We start from the raw sequence: 23317 nt of genomic DNA, 5'->3' as shown, positions 1-23317 counted from the left end.
AAGCTCTTTACATATATCATCTTATTTCAGCTGGGCGTGGTGTTGCGTTCCTGTAGTCCCAGCTACTCGGGAGGCTGAGGCCAGAGGATCGCTTGAGTTCGGAGTTCAAGGCTGTGTGTGTCAAAATTGTGCCTGTGAATAGCCACTGCACTGCAGCCTGGGCAACATGGTGAGATTCCATCTCTAAAATAAATAAATAAAAATTTCTTAACAACCCTGTAAAGTAGGTGTGTGAGGGACGCATTCAAACCACAGTGTTATTTGAATGACATTTTTGTTAACCCCAGACTCAACTTCCAACAAGCCGCTAGTATAAGATAGTTTGGAGTAACACAGCCGCGTCGTAGGGTATCCCTTAGAAATGCACCTTCTGAAGCCTCAAAATTGTATTAAAATTTTCTGGCTGCTCTTTAAGGATGGGCCTGGTACAAGTTAGTTTATCTTTGGTCATCTTTGGAAAAATACAACCTGCCATACAGCAGAACTATAATAGTATCTCCCATTCCAAATGCTTTTCTTCCAGTGTTATTTTGACACCCCTCCCATTAATAGATGGAATGTGGGGGGATGGCGTCTATGTTCTCATTCATTGAATCTGGAAAGGGGCTTGTGTCTATGGAGGAGTGATACTATGTGACTTCTGAGGCTAGGTCATAAAAGTTGCTGTAACTGTACTTCACTTTGTTTTTTTGTTTTTGTTTTTTTTTTTTTTTTTGAGATCCTTGATCTTGGAACCGAGCCACCATGCTGTGAGGAAGCCCAGGTAGCCACATGTAGTTGTTTCAGGTGACTGCCCTCAAACAACAGGCAGTATTAACTGCTATAAATATGACTGAATGAGCCTTCAGATGATTCCAGACCCTAGCCATCAAGTGACTGCTCCCACACAGCCATTGATTCCTTCCAGTTAATTACCCCATATTATTACGTATGCAGGTAGACAAGTTGTCCCCATAGTATCCTTTTCCAATTCCTGATTCACAACATCTGTGGAAATAATAAAATAGCCATTATTTGCACCACTGTTTGTTCATTTGTTTAAGTGAAGCAATTGATAATGAAAATTCTGAGAATGATAAACTGGGAGTGCAGTGATGAGGCACTAGGAGTACTGGTAGAGACAGGCGATCTGAGGAAAAGCCGGCACAGGGGGAAGCAGAACCCCGAGATGGAGAGAGTCCAAGGTCTGATTCCATCATTGGAGTCATTTACTCCATCCTTCCTAGAAACTAGACTCAAGGCCATACTGCCATCTTCCAAATCTACGTCATACATGGAAGTGTCTGCGTGGAAGAGCAGAAGTTCCATCCCTGGATGCTTGCTGCAAGGGTGGATAGGAAAGAAAGTTCTGGCTTCTGCCTCAGGAAGCAGTCCTGAAAATGGAAGAAATTCTGCAAGCATAGGAAAAGTTGCCGAACTTGCTGGCAACTACAAGGCATCACAAATACCCACTTGAGTGTTGGAACAAAATGTGAAAAGCACTGTGCCATGGCATTTGTTATAACTGACAATATTGGAGAGTAAATGTCAATATTAGGACAGATTTTGTAACATCAAAATGGCTTCACGTTCAAGAAACTGCGTTTAACATACTTCTTACTGAGAAATGTACCACGCTATTTAAACTAGTTTTCAGTGTGTATGTATGCTTATTTAAGCCATGATATTCTTCATACATTCTGCGATGGTTTTAAAAATATGTCCATAAATGCTTTCATACTTCTGTCTTCAACAGGGGAAGACTACCTTTCCTCCCCTTGAGTGCGGGCTGAATTTAGTGACTCATTTCTAATGGATAGAGTAAAATGAAAGTGATGGTCTGCAACCTTAGAGATGAAATCATCAAAAGGCACTACTGCTACCACTGTGGTTGCCCTCTCTTGGAGCATTCACTCTGGAGGATGCCAGCTGTGATGTCCCACATGGAGGCTCTGAACGGAAGCCTCTACTAACCACCACGAGGACCTGAGGTCTCACATGAGTGAGCCTGGAGACGAATCTTTCACCTCAGGCAAGCCTTCTGATGACTGTAACAAGAGGCAGCAACTTGACTGCAACCTCAGGAGAGAACCTGAGCCAGAACCACCCAGCTAAGCCCTGATTTCGTGACCCTCAGAAACCAAGTGAGATAATGAATATTTGTTGCTTTAGGCTGCTAAATGTTGTGCTATTTTTTACACAGCTATGAGCACTAATACATTAATATTAATACTCTACTGATACTATAATACACTAATTCTAATGCTAATACTATAGCACTAATACTAGGCAAAGTTAGTTTCTCTAGCACTGATGATGTGCTCACAGGCATATATTTTGTTTCTTTACATCTATTTTATTATTTTCAGAGTTGTTTATATATATTTTATTTATTTATTTATTTATTTATTTATTTATTTATTTAGAGACAGAGTCTCGCTCTGTGGCCCAGGCTGGACTGCAGTGGCACGATCTCGGCTCTCTGCAACCTCTGCCTCCCAGGTTCAAGCAATTCTCCCACCTCAGCCTCCCAAATAGCTGGGACTACAGGCGTACATCACCACGCCCAGCTAATTTTTGGATTTTTGGTAGAGACTGGGTTTCACCATGTTGACCAGACTGGCCTCAAACTCCTGACCTCAAGTGATCCAACCGCCTCGGCCTCCCAGAGTGCTGGTATTACAGGCGTGAGCCACCACGCATGGCCTGTTTATATATATTTTAAATTTTTCTTTCTTTTTTTAAAAAGAATTTTAGATTCAGAGGGTACATGTGTAGGTTTGTTACATGGATATATTACATGATACTGCGGTTAGGGCCTCTAATAATCCTGTTGCTCAAGTAGGGAACTTAGTACCTAATAGTTTTTCTACCCTTTTCCCCACTCTCTCACACTCCATTGTAATACCCCATTGTTTATTGTTCCCATCTTTGCATCCGTGGGTTTCTACACATCTATTTTAAAAGAAAGAGTAATCCTGCTAACCTTGATAACATCCAACTTTCCTTTTTGCATTTGTTGTCAAATTCTTAAAGAGATTGCCTGTACTTTCCAAGCCTACTCATTTGCTTTCTGTTTTTTTTCCAGAATCCTCCGAAATGTAGCTTCTACGCTTATCTTTCTCTCTCTTAATCTTTTCAGAATGAAAACATCTTTACAGAAACAGATTCAAGTTGTAAACGTTGTATGACATCGAAACAATATAGAAATAAAGTAGAATGTGAAACCTCTTATTCACAACCCCTGTAATCCAAGTCATATTAAATTGGGGTCCCTTGTCTTTTGAAGTCGCTAAACCATTTTCTGTCTCTCTTCTGCTTTTTCCCATGCCTGCTCTTCCCTGCCTAACTCTCTTCCAAGGCCCCCATAAATTCTATCTTCCCACCACACACACAGTAGTAAAGTTAAAGGAGTAAGAATAAGCTGCACTTACAAGTGTGAGTGTACAAAACTCAGGAAGCTCCAAATTACACTCTAGAAATATCCTTCTCACTCTGCCTGGCCTTATTATACAGCAGCGCCCCATTAGCTGCAGTTTCGCTTTCCTCAATTTCAGTTACCCACAGTCAACTGCGGTTTGAAAATATTAAATAGAAAATTCCAAAAGCAAACAATTTGTAAGTTTTCCATTGAGTATCGTTCTGAGTAGTGTGATGAAATCTCACACATGGAATGTGAATCATTTCTTTTCCAGTATGTCCACTCTGTCTATACTTCTCGCCTGTGAGTCACTTAGTAATCCTCTTGGTGGTCAGATCACAGTATCATAGTGTATATCAGATTCAGTACTATCTGCAGTTTTAGGCATTTGCTGGGGGTCTTGGAATGTATCCTCAAGAATAAGGGGTCCCTGCTGTAATAGAAATTATGGTTTGTGTTATCATTAGAAATATATTCTTTTTGGTGACAGAATTTTCTCTTTCTTTACTTGTAGAATTCAAATTTTTGTCTCAAACTTTTATGAAATAAAATCTTGCATGGTATACACATATCCTGCATGGTAAGCAGGATATAAATTTGCCTTTTCTCCCTAATAGAGGGTTTTCATTATGATAACAATAATTTTTCTGAACTATAGATAAAAGGCAGTAGTGCACAGTAATGTAAATGTATTGTTTAAACTGTCAAGTCAGTAGAGCTAGTTCAAATCATAATTCTTTCCTAGCTGTATAGACAACTTATTAGTTTCCTCAAGTCTCATCTGTAAAGTGGGAATACTAACTCCTACCTGAGAAAAATATTGTGAGAATTAGTGAAATATGTGTGTAAAATATCTCCGCTGGTTGCCTGGCATTGTAACAGAATCCAGGTTTGCCACTTAAGCCAGAAACAAGAAACGAGGGTTAATGGGAAGAAAAGCAGGTTTATTCAGAAAACCAGCAAAACCGAGAAGATGGTGAACTGGCGTTCTAAAATACCATCTTAAGTCATTACAAATCTCAGGCTCTTTTTATGTTAAGGGCAAAGGGAGGAGGAGGGAGTTGAGATCAAGAGTTAACTGGTGACTGAAGACACCTAGGTGGCAGCGAGGGTCTGAGGAGGTTGGGAAATTATTTGTCCTTGGTCATTATGCTTCTACAAATCTTTAACAAGGACCAACTAGACACAACCAGGTGGAAAAGCTGCCACCAAGGAGTGGAGGAACCAGGATAACTGGCACACTAGCTCCCACAGGAGACTTTAGTCCCAGGGGAACTGTCAGACCTGAACTCTGCAGGGTGGTCTTGCCCATTAGACTGGACTGGTCTGACCTGAGTAATCCTTGGTCTTCTGGCCCCTTCTGGGACCCCAACCTGGCAGTGTCTGCTTGCAGGGCAGCCTTGGGTGCCCTGGGGGCCCACCCTATAGCTTCTGCACTGGTGGACCATACTTGACTAGTGGAGAGCTGCAGTGGGGTGGTCTCCATGGTCACACACCAGTCTATCCACTCCCTCCCTGCAATGTAGCTTCCCCGGAGCCCATGGCCACCCCCCCCCCCCATTGCTTTGTCAGCATGTATGCACATTAGCAGATTTTGCTTTCCTTGCCCCACCAGCATGTGTGTACACATGCACCCTGCTTCACCACTGCTGCTGGCAGGAGTGCATTTGACCCCACCAGCCTCCCTCCCCCACCATACTGCCATTGCAGTCAGAGCCTTGGTGGGCATAGAGCACACTAGCCCTGTCCCTGCCAATGCCTTGCCCCTGCATCAACACTGCCACTGGAGTGAAAGTAGGCACAGAGAACAGCAGGCCCTCCCCAGCCATCTCCACCTGCACGAATGTGCACAGATGGCATACTCAGACCTGTGCTGATCAGCACCCAAACCCCATGCTAACACCACCACCAGCACAACTGAATGCACAGTTGCCAGTGGGGCCCTCCTCCTCCTCAAGCCGTGCTTCTTCCACTGCAGCTGTGAATGCCTACATGGAGGCAGGCACCCTGGCATCCACTAGCACCCTGCTGCAGCCAACAAGCATGCACCCCACCCCACCATACTGCCACTGCTGCTTGCATGTGAGAACGAGGACAATCCTGCTGTCACCATCCTGAAAACGCTTTGGGTAACACCACCCATTGCAGTGTAGTGAACAGCTACCTGGGAGCATATCAGCCCCCCAGCACAGTGGATTCCTAACCTCGAGGAGACAGATTACAAAGTTGAGGCTGTCCCCTAGAGTTAGAGCATACAGTCCAGGAGTTGGGAACTGAGCTTTGGTCCCCTAAAATCTTCCAGAAATGAAGCCAGTTGGCTGAACTCACCTTCCTTCACAATAAAACCCTTAAGAGCCTCAAAAAAATAGGATAAAAGGAAAAAAGCCCATCCAAAGAACAGCAGCTTCAAAAATTGAAGGAACATTAGCCTAGCAAGATGAGAAAGAACCAGTGACAACTCAAAAAGTCAGACTGCTTTCATTCCTCTAAACAACCTCACTACATTGCCAGGAAGGGCTCTGAACCAGGCTGAGATGGCTGAAATGACAGAAATAGATTTCAGAACATGGATAGGAATGAAGATCATTGAGATGAAGGAGTACATTGGAAACCAATCCATGGATACTCAGAATCATGATAAAACAATGCAGGAGCTGACAGATGAAATAACCAGTGTAGAAAACAATGTAGCCAACCTGATAGAGCTAAAACACACACTACAAGAATTTCATAATGCAACCACAAATATTAAAAGCAGAATAGACCAAGCTGTGGAAAGAATCTCAGAGCTCAATGAATAGCTTTCTGAAATAAGACAGTCAGACAAGAAAAGATAAAAAAGAAGGAAAAGGAATGAACAAAACTTCTGAGATATATGGGATTATGTAAAAAGATCAAATCTATGACTTACTGGTGTCCCTGAAAGAGATGAGGAGAATGGAAGCAAACTGGAAAACATATTTCAGGATGTCATTCATGAGAAATTCCCCTACTTAGCTAGAGAGGCCAATATTCAAATTCAGGAAATGAAGAGAACTCCAGTAAGATAATTCACAAGAAGATCACCTTCAAGACACATAATCATCAGATTCTCTAAGGATGAAATGAAAGGAAAAATGTTAAAGGCAGCTAGAGAGAGAGGTCAGGACACCTACAAAGGGAAGCCCATCAGACTAACAGTGAACTTCTTAGCAGAAACCCTGTAAGCCAAAAGAGGTTGGGGGCCAATATTTAAGATTCTTAAAGAAATTCCAACAGATAATTTCCTATGTGGCTAAAGTAAGCTTCATAAGAAAAGGAGAAATAAGATCCTTTTCAAACAAGCAAGTGCCAGGGAATTCGTTACCACTAGACCTGCCTTACAAGGGCTCCTGAAGGAAGCACTAAACATGGAAAAGAAAGACCATTAACAGCCACTACAAAAACATACTGAGGTACACAGACCAGTGACACTATAAAGCAACCACACAAGTCTGCCTAATAACCAGCTAATATAATGATGACAGAATCAAATTCACAAATTTCAACACTAACCTTGAATGTAAATGGGCTAAATGTTGATTGCACAGAGTGGCAAGCTGGATAACGAAGCAAGACCCAATAGTATGCTGTCTTCAAGAGACTCATCTCACATGCAATGACATACATAGGCTCAAAATAAAGGAATGGATAAAAATCTACCAAGAAAATGGAAAACAGAGAGAAGCAGACATTGCAATCCTAATCTCAGACAAAACAGACTTTAAACCAACAACAAAAAAAAAAAAAAAAGAAAAGAAAAGAAAAAAGAAGGACATTACATAATGGTAAAGGGTTTAATTTAACAAAAAGACCTAACTATCCTAAATATGCACCCAACACAGGAGTGCACAGATTCGTAAAGCAAGTTCTTAGAGACCTTTGAAGAGACTTAGGTCCCCACACAATACTAGTGGGAGAATTTAACACCCCACTGACAATATTAGACAGATCTTTGAGACAGAAAATTAACAAAAATATTCAGGACCTAAACTCAGCACTGGAACAAATGGACCTGACTGACATCTACAGAACTTTCCACCCCAAAACAACAGAATATACATTCTTCTCATTGCCACATGGCAATACTCTAAAATCAACCACATGATTGAACATAAAACACTCCTTAGCAAATGCAGAATAACTGAAATCATAACAACCACAGCACCACAGCACTATAAAAATGGAATTCAAGACTAAAAAGCATGCTTAAAATCCTACACTTATATGGAAATCGAATAACTTGCTCCTGAATGACTTCTTGGTAAATAATGAAATTAAGGCAGAAATCAAGAAGCTTTTTGAAACTCATAAGAACACAGACACAACACACCATAATCTCAGGGACACAGCTATTTCAGTGTTAAGAGGGAAATTTCCAGCACCAAACACTCACATCAGAAAGATCTCAATTTAACAACCTAACATTACAGTGAAAAGAATTAGAGAACCAAGAGCAAACCAATCTCAACTAGTAGAAGACAAGAAATAACTAAAATCAGAACTGAACTGAAGGAGTCACACAAAAATCCATTAAAAGGATCAACGAATCCAGGAGTTTTGTTTGTTTGTTTGTTTGTTTGTTTTTTAAATAATAAAACGGTTAGCCTGCTAGGTAGAATAATAAAGAAGAAAAGAGAGACTATCCAAATAAACACAAGTAGAAATGACAAAGGGGAGATTACCACTGACCCCACAGAAATACATATAACCATCACAGAATATTATGAACACCTCTCTGGACCCAAACTGGAAAATCTAGAAGAAATGGATAAACTCCTGGACATATACACCCTCCCAAGACTGAACCAGGAAGAAATTGAATCCCTGAACAGACCAATAATGAACTCTGAAATTGAATCAGTAATAAATAGTCTACCAATCCAAAAAAGCCAAAGACCAGACAGATTCATAGCCAAATTCTACCAGATGTACCAAGAAGAGCTGGTACCGTTCCTATGCAAACAATTCTGAAAAACTGAGGAGGAAGGACTCCTCCCAAACTCATTCTATGAGGCCAGCACCATCCTAATACCAAAAGCTGTCAGAGACACAACAGAAAAAGGAAACTTCAAGCCAATATCCTTGATTACCATTGATGTAAAATCCTCAACAAAATACTGGCAACTCAAATCCAGCAGCACATCAAAAAAATTCTCCACTACCATCAAGTAGGCTTTAATCCCTGGGACGCAAAACTGATTCAACATACACAAATCCATAAATGTGATTCATTGCATAAACAAAACTAAAAACAAAACCACATAATTATACCATATTTGCAGAAAAGGCTTTCAATAAAATTCAACTCCCCTTTATGTTAAAAACTCTCAACAAACTAGGTGTTGAAAGAACATGCCACAAAATATTAAGAGCCACCTGTGACAAACCCACAGCCAACATCATACTGAATGGGCAAAAGCTGGAAGCATTCTCCTTGAAAACTAGCACAAGACAAGGATGTCCTCCTCTCTCACCACTCCTATTAAACATAGTATTGGAGGTTATGGCCAGAGCAATCCGGAAAGAGAAAGAAATAGAGGACATCCAAATAAGAAGAGAGGGAGTCAAACTATACCTGTTTGCAGATAACATGATTCTATATCTAGAAAAGCCCAGTCTCAGGCCAAAAGCTCTTTAAACTGATTATCAACTTCAGTGAAGTCTCAGAATACAAAATCAAAGTACAAAAATCACTAGCATTCCTGTACATGAACAATCAAGCCGAGAGCCAAATCACGAATGCAATCCCGTTCACAATTGCCACAAAAAGAATAAAATGCCTAGGAATATAGCTAACCAGAAGGTGAAAGATCTCTACAATGAGAACTACAGAACACTGCTCAAAGAAATCAGAGATGACACGAACAAATGGAAAAATACTCCATGCTCATGGATAGGAAGAATCAATATCATTAAAATGGCCATACTGCCCAAAGCAATTTACACGTTAAGTACTATTCCTATCAAATTACCAATAATATTTTCCATAGAACAAGAAAAAAAAAAACTATTTTAAAATTCATATGGAACCAAAAAAGAGCCCAAATAGCCAAGGCAACCCTAAGCAGACAGAACAAAGCTGAAGGTGTCACACTACCCAACTTCAAACTATCTATAGGGCTACAGTAACCAAAACAGTGTGGTACTTGTACAAAAACAAAAACATACACCAATGGAACAGAATAGAGAGCCCAGAAATAAGGCTGCACACCTACAACTACCTGGTCTTTAACAAAGCCGACAAAAACAAGCAATGGGGAAAGGATTCTGTATTCAATAAATGGTGCTGGGATAACTGGCTAGCCATATATAGAAGACTGAAACTGGACCCCTCCCTTATACCACATACAAAAATCAACTCCAGATGGATTAAAAACTTAAAGGTAAAACCCAAATCTACAAAAACTCTGGAAGACAACCTAAGCAATACCATTCTGGGCATAGGAACAGGCAAAGATTCCATGATGGAGATGCCAAAAGCAATTGCAACAAAAGCAAAAATTGACAAATGGGATCTAATTAAAGAGTTTCTGCACAGCAAATGAAACCATTAACAGAGTAAATAGATAACCTATAGAATGGGAGAAAAATTTTGCAAACTATGCATCTGACAAAGGTCTAGTATTCAGCATCTCTAAGAAATTTAAACAAATTTACAAGAAAAAACAACCCCATTAAAAAGTGGGCAAAAGAACATGAAGAGATACTTTTCGAAAGAAGACATACCTGTGACCAACAAACATATGACAAAAAGCTCGACATCACTGATCATTAAAGAAATGCAAATCAAAACTGCAATGAGATACCATCTCACACCTGTCAGAATGGCTACTAATAAAAAGTCAAAAAATAACAGATGTTGGTGAGGTTGCAGAGAAAAAGGAATGCTTATACACTGTTGGTGAGAATGTAAATTAGTTCCGCCATTGTGGAAAGCAGTATGGTGATTCCTCAAAGAGCTAAAAGCAGAACTACCATTCAGTCCAGCAATTCCATTACTGGGCATATATACCCAGAGGATTATAAATAATTTTACCATAAAGACATATGCATGTTCACTGCAGCATTATTCACTATAGCAAAGACATGGAATCAACCTAAACACCCATCAGTGGTAGACTGGATAAAGAAAATGTGGTACATACACACCATGGAATACTAAGCAGTCATAAAAAAGAATGAAGTTATGTGTTTTGTGGGAATGTGGCTGGAGCTGGAGGTCATTATCCTTAGAAAACTAAAGCAAGAACAGAAAACCAAATACTCCATGTTCTTATTTATAAGTGGTAGCTAAATTATGAGAAATCATGAACACAAAGAAGGCAACAATATGTCTACTTGAGGGATAAGGGTGGGAGGAGGGAGAGGATAAGGAAAAAACAACTAATGGATATTAGGTTTAATACCTGGGTGACAAAATAATCTGTACAACAAACCCCCATAACACAGGTTTATCTGTATAACAAACGTATACATATAAGCCTGAACTTAAAAGTTAAAAATAAATAATAAATCTTAAACAAACCATATTTACTTCCCCTTTAACCCTAGACTTTACTGGTTGTTTTTGCATATTGTCTCACTGCTCTAAAATTATCCTAGCCTATGTGTAAGAATGGGCAAAACCCTCTTAAACAAAAATGGAGTAGTTATGTCAGCTCTTTTGCTGTTTCACTGCTACAGCATGAGGTGGGCTCTTTTGGTAGCCATTGTTTGTTGCTTATCCAACAGCCATTCCTCACCTTTCTCCCTGATAAAGGAAATCTTATTTGATTCAGGCAGTGGGCAGAGACACCTTAATTTCAGAGAAGGTAGACTTATTCTCCAGCCCCAGGGAATGAATCCTTATTAGTGTAAGCCAGTAATTGTCATCTCATCCCTTTGGTCAATACAGTAATTGGTTGGAAGACAGTAGCAGAGTGGTGTGTGATCCAGTTCTGGCCAATGAGAGATAAAAGAAAGCTGGTTGGAAGTTCTGGAAAGGATTTTCTTTTTTGAAAAACAGAGTTTTGATTTGAAAAACACAGTCTTGGGAAGTAAAAGCCTTGTGCTTGCTATTCCTTCCCTTTTTCTTCCTGCCTTGAATGGGATCATGTTGTTGGAAGCAACGCTTGGAGTCACAAAGAAAATGAGCACTCAAACAAAAGATTTCTCAGCAAGGCAAATTTACTTCTGCAGAAGGGTGCTTCTTGCAGTTGCCATGAGAGCACACTGAATAAAGGAGGGAAAGAGTTTTTATTCCTAACGCAGCTTGTCCCTACTACTGTGTCCTGTCCCTGTTGGCTGGAGTTGGACAACACAATCTAAACTGAACCCAATTGGTTAACTTGAAAGACAGCTTTGGCGGGAAGAACTGTTACAGTGGGAGGGACAAATTACAGAGTGAATAGCAGATGTGGGCTCTGTAGATAAGGACCGGTGGGAGAGTTGTTTACTGGAACCAGGTGCAGGGAGGCACAAAGGATAAAGAAGCTGGACCTTGAAAGTAGAGAATAAAGAAACTAAACAAACTAAATTTTTGAAGAGGAACTTCTCTTGGATCTGACAATGTGAAGATGGAAGCCCTGGAACTGTGTTGGCAATGCTGTGACCACAGGGCCAGGATGGGGGGCAGGGAGGTCGCATTTCTACGGATAAGGTGCTAATACCCAGAGATGTCAGAACAGTAAATTAGAAAGGGATTTTGCCTTTAAAGACCTTATGGAGCCATAGCCAACCAGAAACCACCTACCTCCAATCTTTTGTTGTACAAGAAAATTGTACAAGAAAATGCTTTTAAATATAAGCCTGTGGCTCTCAAAGTGTAGTCCTCTGACCAACAGCATGAAGATTATCTGGGAACTTGTTGGAAATGCACATTCTCTGACCCCACCCCAATGTCTGAATCTTCATCTCAGAGTCCAGTGATACTGAAGCATGCTCAAGTTTTAGGGTCACTGTGATCACAGTACAGTTTCTGTCAAAGGCATTCCTAGCTGAATCTTCATACAAGTATATGTAGACCAGTGAAGAGATCTAAAGTATTCCCTAGAAGTTGCTTCCTTGACTAAGCGCCTGTTATTGGCTTGATTTCTTAATATTTATCTCTATTTTATAAGTAAGCCTATCTCCAGAGGGTGAACTTGCTGTCTTGTGTTGGGGGGTTATATATGAAATATATTTATACATATATAGATTTTGTATGTGCAAATATATATATATAAATTATTGTGTGAACCTTAATACTTCCTTTTCCTAAATTGTGTTCTTGTCCTTGATAGAACCTTCACTTTCACTTTACCATAAATCTCTCACTTCCTAGCAACATTCTAATACAACTTTATTTAAACATTAGTTAAATGCTTCCACTTCCAGGTGACTTTTAAATCCATTCTTTAAACAGATTATGAAGAAATATGGCCATCTCATAGATCTTCAGAATATTATCACTAACTACCATTACTACTCGGACATATTTTTGCATCCAAGGATGAGAATAGGAAGCCATCTGTGCTTACACTGAGGACTACCAAATACTTTCAATGCACTTCTGGATCCCTACATGAGCTATTCTTATGGATCCCAAAGAAAAGAGTTGGTGGCTCGACAGGTGTGAAGTCAACGAATCCAGTTTGTGGTGAGGCTCTTTCAGACAGCTCTGGGTCCCCTCTGATGGATACCATAAAGAGATGCAAGATTACTGGGGATATGGGACGAGGACAGAGGGGATAGAGACCTTGTATTCCTCTGCGCTTGCTATCTCCCAGCTATCCAGTCCCTAACTCTAGAGAAAGCTAAGTGAAAATTTTGCCAAAGACTCCTCGTTTGCTTTCACTAGGACTCTTTACTCCTTCCTCCCCCCATTATCCCCTCATCTTTTATTTTCAAATTTTATAAAAGATAAGTGTTGTTTTATAGAGCAACATCTCAACATCACTTTACTGTGAGAAGCACTTTACATATATTATCTTATTTCATTTATTTTATCTAATTTCCCCATTTCAATTTTACTTGTTTATTCTTTTTTTTTTTTTTTTTTTTTTTGAGACGGAGTCTCCCTCTGTCACCCAGGCTGGAGTGCAGTGGCCAGATCTCAGCTCACTGCAAGCTCCGCCTCCCGGGTTCACGCCATTCTCCTGCCTCAGCCTCCCGAGTAGCTGGGACTACAGGCGCCCGCCACCTCGCCCGGCTAAGTTTTTGTATTTTTAGTAGAGACGGGGTTTCACTGTGTTACCCAGGATGGTCTCGATCTCCTGACCTCGTGATCCGCCCGTCTCGGCCTCCCAAAGTGCTGGGATTACAGGCTTGAGCCACCGCGCCCGGCCTACTTGTTTATTCTTTAAGTATTCTGCCTCTATTTTGTTTTTCCTACTTTGTCTTTATTTATATTTCTGTTAAAAATAATACTTTCACATCCTTTTGAAATTATATTTATTCCTAGTTCAGCTTAGAATTTCTGTTTTTAATCCATAATTATATTTTTCATAAAAGACTAATGAATCTAACTTTTTCCCCCCCCACCCACTCCCCTCTCCACCCTAGCACTGCTCAGGCTGCACCGCGCTCGCTGCAAGCTTCAGGCTCCTGCTAAGCTAGTGCCGCATTGTCTCCCTTCAGCCGCCATCATGATTATCTACCGGGACCTCATCAGCCACGATGAGATGGTCTCCAACATCTACAAGATCTGGGAGGTTGTGAATGGGCTGTACCTGGAGGTGGAGGGGAAGATGGTCTGTAGGATAGAAGATAACGTTGATGACTCGCTCATTGGTGGAAATGCCTCCGCTGAAGGCCTCTAGGGCGAAGGTACAGAAAGTACAGTAATCGCTGGTGTTGATATTGTCCTGAACCGTCATATCCAGGAAACAAGTTTCACAAAAGAAACCTACAAGAAGTACATCAAAGATTACATGAAATCGATCAAAGGCAAACTTGAAGAACAGAGACCAGAAACAGTAAAACCTTTTATGACAGGGGCTTCAGAACAAATCAAGGACATACTTGCTAATTTCAAAAACTACCAGTTCTTTACTGCTGAAAACATGAATCCAGATGGCACGGTTGCTCTACTGGACTACCGTGAAGATCGTGTGACCCCATATATGATTTCTTTAACGATGGTTTAGAAATGGAAAAATGTTAACAAATTTGGCAATTACTTTGGATCTATCACCTGTCATCATAACTGGCTTCTGCGTGTCATCCGCACAACACCAGGACTTAAGACAAATGGGACTGATGTCATCTTGAGCTCTTCATTTATTTTGACTGTGATTTATTTGGAGTGGAGGCATTGTTTCCTGTTATGTGGGTTGTCTAAAAATAAAATTCATTTAAACTAAAAAAAAAAAAACAAAACTAATGAATCCAATTCATATTTTTATTCTATTTTATATTTTATAGCTTTTTATTTCCTTGGATCATCAGTCTAATTATTTTATCTTGTCATTGTTGCATTCATATTTAATTTTGTATTTTAATTTCAATTTTTTTTAATTTTCTCTTTCTTGTATAACCTCTCTTTAAATTTTTATTTTCTTTTCTTTTTTTCTTTCTTTCTTTTTTTTTTTTTTTTTTTTTTTGAGACAGAATCTTGCTCTGTAACCCAAACTGGAGTGAACTGGTGTGATCTCAGCTCACTGTAACCTCCACCTCCTGGGTTCAAGCAATTCTCCTGCCTTAGCCTCTCAAGTAGCTGGGATTACAGGCTTCTGCCACCACATCTGACTAATTTTTGTATTTTTAGTAGAGACAGGGTTTCACCATGTTGGCCAAGCTTATCTCGAACTCCTGACCTCAAGTGATCCACCTGCCTCGGCTTCCCAAAGTGCTGGGATTACAGGCGTGAGTCACTGCATCTGGCAAATTTTTCTTTCTTCGTGAAGAATATTTATTTTACCTTGTGTTTTTTTGCTAGCAAGAAATATGGGCTTGGGACCTGGCAGTGAAGAAAGCCCACATCCTCTGTCCCCACCTGCTCTATATCAGAGTGCAACAATCTAACTAAAGGCAGGGTCTTTTCGCAATTACTCAGGATGGGGTCTCAGACTAAACTGGTTAGAAATCCAAGGGCAGAGTGGACTTAGAAAATGTCAAACAATGGTACATCCAGATTACATATCATATGTATGTTGGTTGACAATATAATTTTTATCACCTAAACACAAACACTCCTGAAGGTGAAATAGGTAGCTATTAAAAATCATTCCGGGACAACAGGTCTACAAGAAGCTGGTCCCAGGTAACTTACAAATGTGTAAGAAATATGTATGCAAGGTAGGACCAAAATTAATTAATATCAGTTCTGTACAACAGACATCTATTAAAGGAGCAACCATTAACATTAAGGATTATGTAAATTTAAGTGTGAATCAAAACAATTCTCTGATGTATAAACCACTGCCTTTTGGGCCAATTAGAAAAATCCAGACAGGAAATTATAGTTGTCTTTACATTTCAGGTATCTGGTGTGCATTTTAGATGACATCAGCCATATAGTAGTCCACAGATATTAATTTTTTTAGTATTGGCAATAATTCTTTAATTTCACTTGGCTATGAACAGAGATGATGGAAATGAAAGTGATTTTGATGTTTTTGCCTCTAAACTGGCAGAATGAAGAAGGTCTATAGGAGGCAAAACAGAATACTGAGTTTGAGGAACCTGTGGAACATTCAAGAAGAGAGGTCAAGTAGACAGTAGGATATGGATGATGCTCATGTAGTCTCTGATTATCCCATGCTATGTAATATGGTTTGGTTGTGTCCCCACCTAAATCTCATCTTGAATTGTAATCCCCATTATCCTCAGGTGTCATGGGAGGAACCTGGTGGGAAGTAATTGAATCATGGGGGCAGTTTCTCCCATGATGTCCTCGTGATAGTGAGTGAGTTCTCATGAGATCTGATGGATTTATAAGTGTCTGGCTTTTCCTTGATGGCTCTTCTCTCTCCTGCCACAATGTGAAGAAGGACGCGTTTGCTTTCCCTTCCACCACAATTGTAAGTTTCCTGAGGCCTCCCCAGCCACATGGAACTGTGAGTCAATTAAATCTCTTTCCTTTATAAATTACCCAGACCAGAGGCAGGTCTTTATAGCAGTGTGAGAACAGACTAATACACTATGCTTGGGTAAGACCCAACTGGAGCCATTATGAGCTGACCCCTGCTACTCAAAAACAGTCTTTTACCAATGGTGAGAATGAGAGCAGTCGTGCACTCAAAGGAAAATGAGTCTCGCTTGGATGCCATCTGCCCAGGGACGTTGCATACTCATTCTGACAGCACGTGGGAATCTTGGGTGATATTGACACTGTGTCAGCTCCTTATCAGTCAAACTAAAGACCCTGATGCCAGGGTCATCAGGGTCAACTATCTCTCCACAAAGGTTTAGCAATTATCAGGATAAGGTAGCAAAGCCACAGGGTAGATGAGATCACTTAGAAAGGGAGGAAAGAGTTAAGGGTAGAATCCCTTGCCATTTCACACTGCAGTGTGTAGGCTCACACATTTGACCCAACACCATGAATAATGGATGTGGTAACTGTGTTTTTATGCTACCAAGCACTGGGTAGCAGTAAATTTTCCTGCTCCCCTTAAGCACATTGATGATTTATTGCTGTGTAGTGTGCAGATACAGCTAAGGAGGGGGAGAGAACTGTCAACCAAGTCCACACAGAGTATATGGGCTGTTGGCAAATCCCAGCCTCTTTCTCCTGTCAAATAAATCAGAGGAGTTGCTAATATATATTTGAATGCATGGATATTTCCTTTTGTTTGTTTTTTACATAAAGTTTAAGATGGAATTCAATTACTTACTTGCTACATGGTATATTTCTATTTCTCGGAGTTTTCGTTTGAGGTAAAAAACACAGTATCTACTTTGTTTTTGTTTTTTTTTTTGTTTTGGTTTGGTTTGTTTGTTTGTTTTGAGATGGAGTCTTGCTCTGTCGCCCAGGCTGGAGTGCAGTGGTGCGATCTCAGTCCGCCTCCCGGGTTCACGCCATTCTCTTGCCTCAGCCTCCCCAGTAGCTGGGACTACAGGCGCCCACCACCTCGCCCGGCTAATTTTTTGTATTTTTAGTAGAGACGGGGTTTCACTGTGTTAGCCAAGATGGTCTCGATCTCTACTTTGTTTTTAAGACTTTGTGACAATTTTGAAAGTGGAAAAACATATGTGTTCTTAAATTTTTCTTCTGAATAAAAAAGCAGAATAAGCAAATAAACAATAAACTAAATAGAATTAATAGCATTGTTCTCTCCCAGTTTTACCTATTAAAGAGTAATACAATAAGAAGATAAAGAAAAGAATAGCATTTATATTTTATCAGACTGACAAAGGGCAGGCCCTAATTTTTTTTTTTTTTTTTTTTTTTTTTAACAAAAGAAGTAAAAGAGGCCAAGCATGGTGGCTCACACCTGTAATCCCAGCACTTTGGGAAACTGAAGCAGGCAGATCATGAGGTCAGGAGTTTGAGACCAGCCTGACCAACATGGTGAAACCCCGTCTCTACTAAAAATACAAAAATTAGCTGGGCATGGTGGCGTATGCCTGTAATCCCAGTTACTCAAGAGGCTGAGGCAGGAGAATCGCTTGAACCCAGGAGGTGGAGGTTGCAGTGAGCCAAGATCATGCCATTGCACTCCAGCTTGAGCGACAGCAAGACTCCGTCTCAAAAAAAAAAAAAAAAGAAGTAAAGGAAAAATAAAATAACACACAAATTAGTGATTAATGCAAAGGCTTTGAGTTAGAAATCTGTAAATACCTTTAGTTGTTAGAAGAAATTTCCAAAATTTTTATCCCACTGATATTGAATTTAAGCCCAGACAATATTATGCCATAGACTATCATAATATATAATTTTACCAAATTATACTCACAGGGCATACACAGAGGAAAATGAAAACAACTTACCAGCTTCTAGTTGTAACTGTTGTCCCTTTTGACGAGATCAGCCAAGCAAGTTGCTTACTTACTCTTTCTGTTTGTTGGTACACAGATGAAAATAAACTGAACTAGTTCACAGGAGAGTCTGTGTTTTGTATTCTCAGCTTCCACTTTGTAAGTTTTGGTCCACCTCAGCCATGCCCTCTCTTCTTGGTCTGCCCTTCTGAGTGCAAAAGCTTTTCTTGCTTTCTGACTTCTTATTATTTTCTTTTTTTGAGATGGAGTTTCCCCTCTTGTTGCCGAGGCTGGAGTGCAATGGCACGATCTTGGCTCACTGCAATCTCCACCTCCCGGGTTCAAGCGATTCTTCTGCCTCAGCCTCCAGAGTAGCTGGGATTATAGGCATGTGCCACCATGCCCAGCTAATTTTTTTGTATTTTTGATAGAGATGGGGTTTTACCATGTTGGCCAGGCTAGCCTCGAACTCCTGACCTCAAATGATCCACCCACCTTGGCCTCCCAAAGTGCTGGGATTACAGGCATGAGCCACCACTCCTGGCCCTGACTTGCTTTCTGTCTAGGAACAGGTCATCCTTCTTTCTTCCTTTCTTCTTTTTCATTTTATATCTCAAACTCATTCACATCACTGGATTATTTCTTCCAAAAATATTTATTTTAAGCCTTTTTGTCTCTTAGCAAGAAGGAAAGGATCTCTCCTTATCACTCTCATACCCACAGTACATTCTGCCAGGCCATTTTTAATGTGGCACTGACACTCTTATCAGAGAAGAGAGAAGCAAATTTTTCTAATAAAGCTGTGGTTTCCTTTTGGAAAACTACTTGCAAAGTCACTTCAAATATTGATAATGGCCAGTGCAGTGAGCCAAAACAGGAGAAACTACACCTCCTGTGGAGTTGCAGCCTTAAAAAAATGGCCATGTCTTTCATCTCCCAGGCCGTTTACCTTCTCCTAGTAACTGCATGTCCTAACATCCTGCCACTAGGTAACATTTCTTGTTTGACAGGTTTCTTCCATAAACCAGATGACGAGGTGTGGATGAAGATTATGAAGAGAAACCATGTTACCTCATCTATGCCCTTCTAAGGGTTCTTGAGACCAGGGTAAACCACATAGCAGAGCCAAGCAATGAATTAGTTAAACATTCCTACCCACAAGAGAAATTCCTCTGTCATGTAGAATCTAAGTAGTTTGTTTTTATCTGGGGGTAACATTCCTTTTATAGGCACCACACCCTGGAGTTTCTTTGCTTGATTTGGTTCACAGTCATGTGTTTTGTTTGTTTGTTTGTTTTGAGAGAAGAGTCTCACTCTGTTGCCCAGGCCAGGCTGGAGGGCAGTGGCATGATCTCGACTCACTGTAACAACCTCCGCCTCCCAGGTTCAAGGGATTCTCCTGCCTCAGCCTCTCAAGTAGCTGGGATTACAGGCATGCGCCCCCATGCCTAGCTAATTTTTGTAATTTTAGTAGAGATGGAGTTTCACCATGTTGGCCAGGCTGGTCTCAAACACCTGCCCGCAGGTGATCCTCCCTCCTTGGCCTTCCAAAGTGCTGGGATTACAGGCATGAGCCACCACACCTGGCCCAAATCCATGTTTTCAAAGAGTTGGGGCACCAGCTGCTGGTGGCTGTGAGGCACTTCAGGCAGTTGACGTGCAGGGTCGGCTTCAGCAAGGAGAGAACTTGCAGCTCCAAACAAGGACAGTTTTGGGTCCTCCATTCTCTCCTTGGTCTTTAACTCTTGTAGGAAAAGAAGACCCTTGCTGTTACTATTCTGCACAACCTACAGCCTGTTAGACATTTTTATATTGAGTAAGTATTATGGATTCATAAGCACTCTGGATGCGTGTGGGGTAAGGGGTGGTGGGGTTCCCTGACATATTCAGAGGCATGGACTGAGGCATCTCAGGCCATTATCATACCAGGGGGACTGCAGTGGCTGAGGGCATTTCAGGACTGAAGCCCAAAGCTTCCACACAGCCCTGTATGATTAGGAGCAGGGAACTAAGTACTTTGCACAAATTACTCTACTGGATGCCATGTTAGATGAAAATATGTCCAGCTGAAACTCAAGCCAACACATTTTGTCCAAAATTTAAAAAAAAAAAACACTTTGTTTTACATGTTTGGAAGAATAAAAAGAAAAAGAAAATCAATTCCAGATAAAACTTAGTTTTACAACTTTCTTTGCATCCAACTTGAGTCTGTACCTTGACTAATCTATTTCTTCCAGGCTCTGCCACACAGTGCCCAGTCCCAGGCTCTGTTTGCTCCCAGTTCTGCTGGCTTTGGTGCCCGTGACTCAGAACTTCATTCTCTTTCCACTCAGCTTTTCAGAGTGACCATTCTCCTGCATGATCTACTTCTTCCCAAGCAGTCTTTCTCCAGTCTCATGTCCCCTCCTCTCACCAAGTCTCACCGCTATTCTCAGGACACTGCCCCCCGCCAATCCCATCCTGGCCTTAGCACCCCGACACAGATCTCTGGGAGGAGAAACTAGATACCATGCTTTATGTTGTAAAATAAGCATCTTCAAAAAGGTATACAAAAAGTCACTCATAGCAGAAAACAAATTCTGAATATCTCTGTTTCTGCATGTAGAATGCAAATACCCAAATGCCTATAAAAGGTACTAAGTGCTAAGATCCCAAAACAAGTAAGATGCTATTGGTTGTCCTTAAAAATAAAAAAGCAGTTTGGTAGCAGAAGCACACATAGCACCGTGAAGATGGGGGTGATGCAGTCCTTAAATATGCACTTCAAGGAGCTCCTACAAAACAGTGTAACTGAGAGGGTAGGTGCAGTGCTCTGAAATAGCCAGGGTCCTGTCCGGTGCCTGTGGTCCCAGCTACTCAGGAGGCTGAGGTGAGAGGATCACTTGAACTTGGGAATTTGAGGCTGCAGTGAGCTATAATTGTGCCACTGCACTCCAGCCTAGGCAAGACCCTGTCTCTAAAAGGGGGGGGAGGGGGGGAAGAGAGAGAGAGAGAGGAAGAGAAGAAAAGAAAGAAGAAAGAAAGAAAGAAAGAAAGAAAGAAAGAAAGAAAGAAAGAAAGAAAGAAAGAAAGAAAGAAGGAAGGAAGGAAGGAAGGAAGGAAGGAAGGAAGGAAGGAAGGAAGGAAGGAAGGAAGGAAGGAAGGAAGGAAAGAAAGGAAGGAAGGAAAGAAAGCAAAGAAAAAGAAAGAGGAAGGAAGGAAGGAGGGAAGGAAGGAAGGAAGGAAGGAAATGAAACGCGTCGGGGATGAAGCTGAAAGTAAGCGGCGCCTGGCTCCTGCAGGGCCTTAAAGAACCTCATTAAGGAGATGGGATTTTATCCCAACAGCAATTGGCAGCCACTGCAGAGTGTTTGTTGTTTTTTGTTTGTTTGTTTGTTTGAGACGGAGTCTTGTTCTGTCGCCCAGGCTGGAGTGCAGTGGCGCGATCTTGGCTCACTTGAAGCTCCGCCTCCCGGGTTGACGCCATTCTCTTGCCTCAGCCTCCCGAATAGCTGGAACTACAGGCGCCCGCCAATTTTTTGTATTTTTAGTAGAGACAGGGTTTCACTGTGTTAGCCAGGATGGTCTCGATCTCCTGACTTCGTGATCCGCCCCCCCTTGGCCTCCCAGAGTAGCTGAAATTACAGGCGTGAGCCACCGCGCCTGGCCCATTACAGAGTTTTAAGCAGATGAACGGCTCTATTCACAGCAGCCAAAAGGCGGGAGCAACCTGTGTCCATTGACAGGTGAATGACTAAACCAAATGTGCTCTATATTACAATGGCACATTATTGAGCTTTAAAATCTGACACGTGCTACTAGATGGATGAAGCTTCAGGACATAATGCTAAGTGAAATAAGCCAGACACAACAGGACAAATACTGTATTATTCTACTTCTATGCGGTATCTAGAGTATTCAAGCTCATAGAGATAGAAAGTACAATGGTGGTTGCCAGGGGCTGGAAGGATGAGCAGTTTTTGTGTGTACCCACCCAAATCTCATGTCAAATTATAATTCCCAACATTGAGGAAGGGAGCTGCAATTAAAAACAGCAACATAATGACAACAACAAAAAGGCACTGTGACTGTACTACAGCATTGTACAGAGATTAGACTGGAGCAGATAAGACTAGAGGCCAGAGGCCAATTAAAAGCTGCTGAAGTAATGGAAGTAAGAGAGGATAATTGTCTAACCTGGGCAGGTGGCAGTTGATTGATGCTGCCATTTGCAAGTTAAGGTAGACAGAAGGAGCAGGGAATGGGGATGATGGTAGATTCTGTGTGAGTGTGTGTGTGTGTGTATACTCTATTATTTTTACCCTCTATCAAACATTATGGCATGCTGAGATACAGAAGGGTGGATATGTCTAAAGAGTTGGCTATAGGACCATGAAAATGTAGAAATATAGAGTAAGAAAAATAGAAGAGGTCCAAGAAGTATCTATGGATGCTTCAAATAGAATATAAAATAGAACTTAAAAAGAAACATCAGGAATTTAAAAGTACAGTGTTGGGGACTTGTCTCTCAATCCTTATTATGCAGGACATCACTGGTTTTGTTGTTGTTGTTTGCTTGTTTTTTGAGACAGGGTCTCACTCTGTTGCCCACGCTAGAGTGCAGTGGTACGATCTCAGCTCACTGCAACCTCTGCCTCCTTGGTTCAAGTGATCCTCATGCCTCAACCTCCAGGGTAGCTGGGATTACAGGCATGCACCACTAAGCCCAGCTAATTTTTGTATTTTTAGTAGAGAAGGGGTTTCACCATGTTGGCCAGGCTGGTCTTGAACTCTTGGCCTCAAGTCATCTGCCCACTTTGGCCTCCCACAGTGCTGGGAGTATAGGTGTGAGCCACCATGCCCATCCAGATATCACTGGTTTTAAAGCATCCTTTGTAGTCTCACTCAGAACATCAGTTCAGAAAATCTTTATTACCAATAGATACATGACTTTACAAAAGCTTCTAGTATATAAGGACATCTTGCCCATTCTTAATAACACGTGTTAATAATAAAGACACTCGTCATTTATATGAT

The 23317-nt window shown here is 41.0% G+C and overlaps 1 pseudogene; it reads left to right on the top strand.

Moving 5' to 3' along the window:
- Positions 1 to 13976: 13976 nt before the first annotated feature.
- Positions 13977 to 14723, top strand: LOC102115109 (translationally-controlled tumor protein pseudogene; annotated as a pseudogene).
- The last annotated feature ends 8594 nt before the right edge of the window (positions 14724 to 23317 follow it).

Source organism: Macaca fascicularis, chromosome 4, assembly GCF_037993035.2.
Source record: "Macaca fascicularis isolate 582-1 chromosome 4, T2T-MFA8v1.1".
Lineage (NCBI taxonomy): Eukaryota > Metazoa > Chordata > Mammalia > Primates > Cercopithecidae > Macaca > Macaca fascicularis.
Note: the sequence above shows the minus strand (reverse complement) of the source record. Positions and strands in the feature narration are given on the sequence as shown.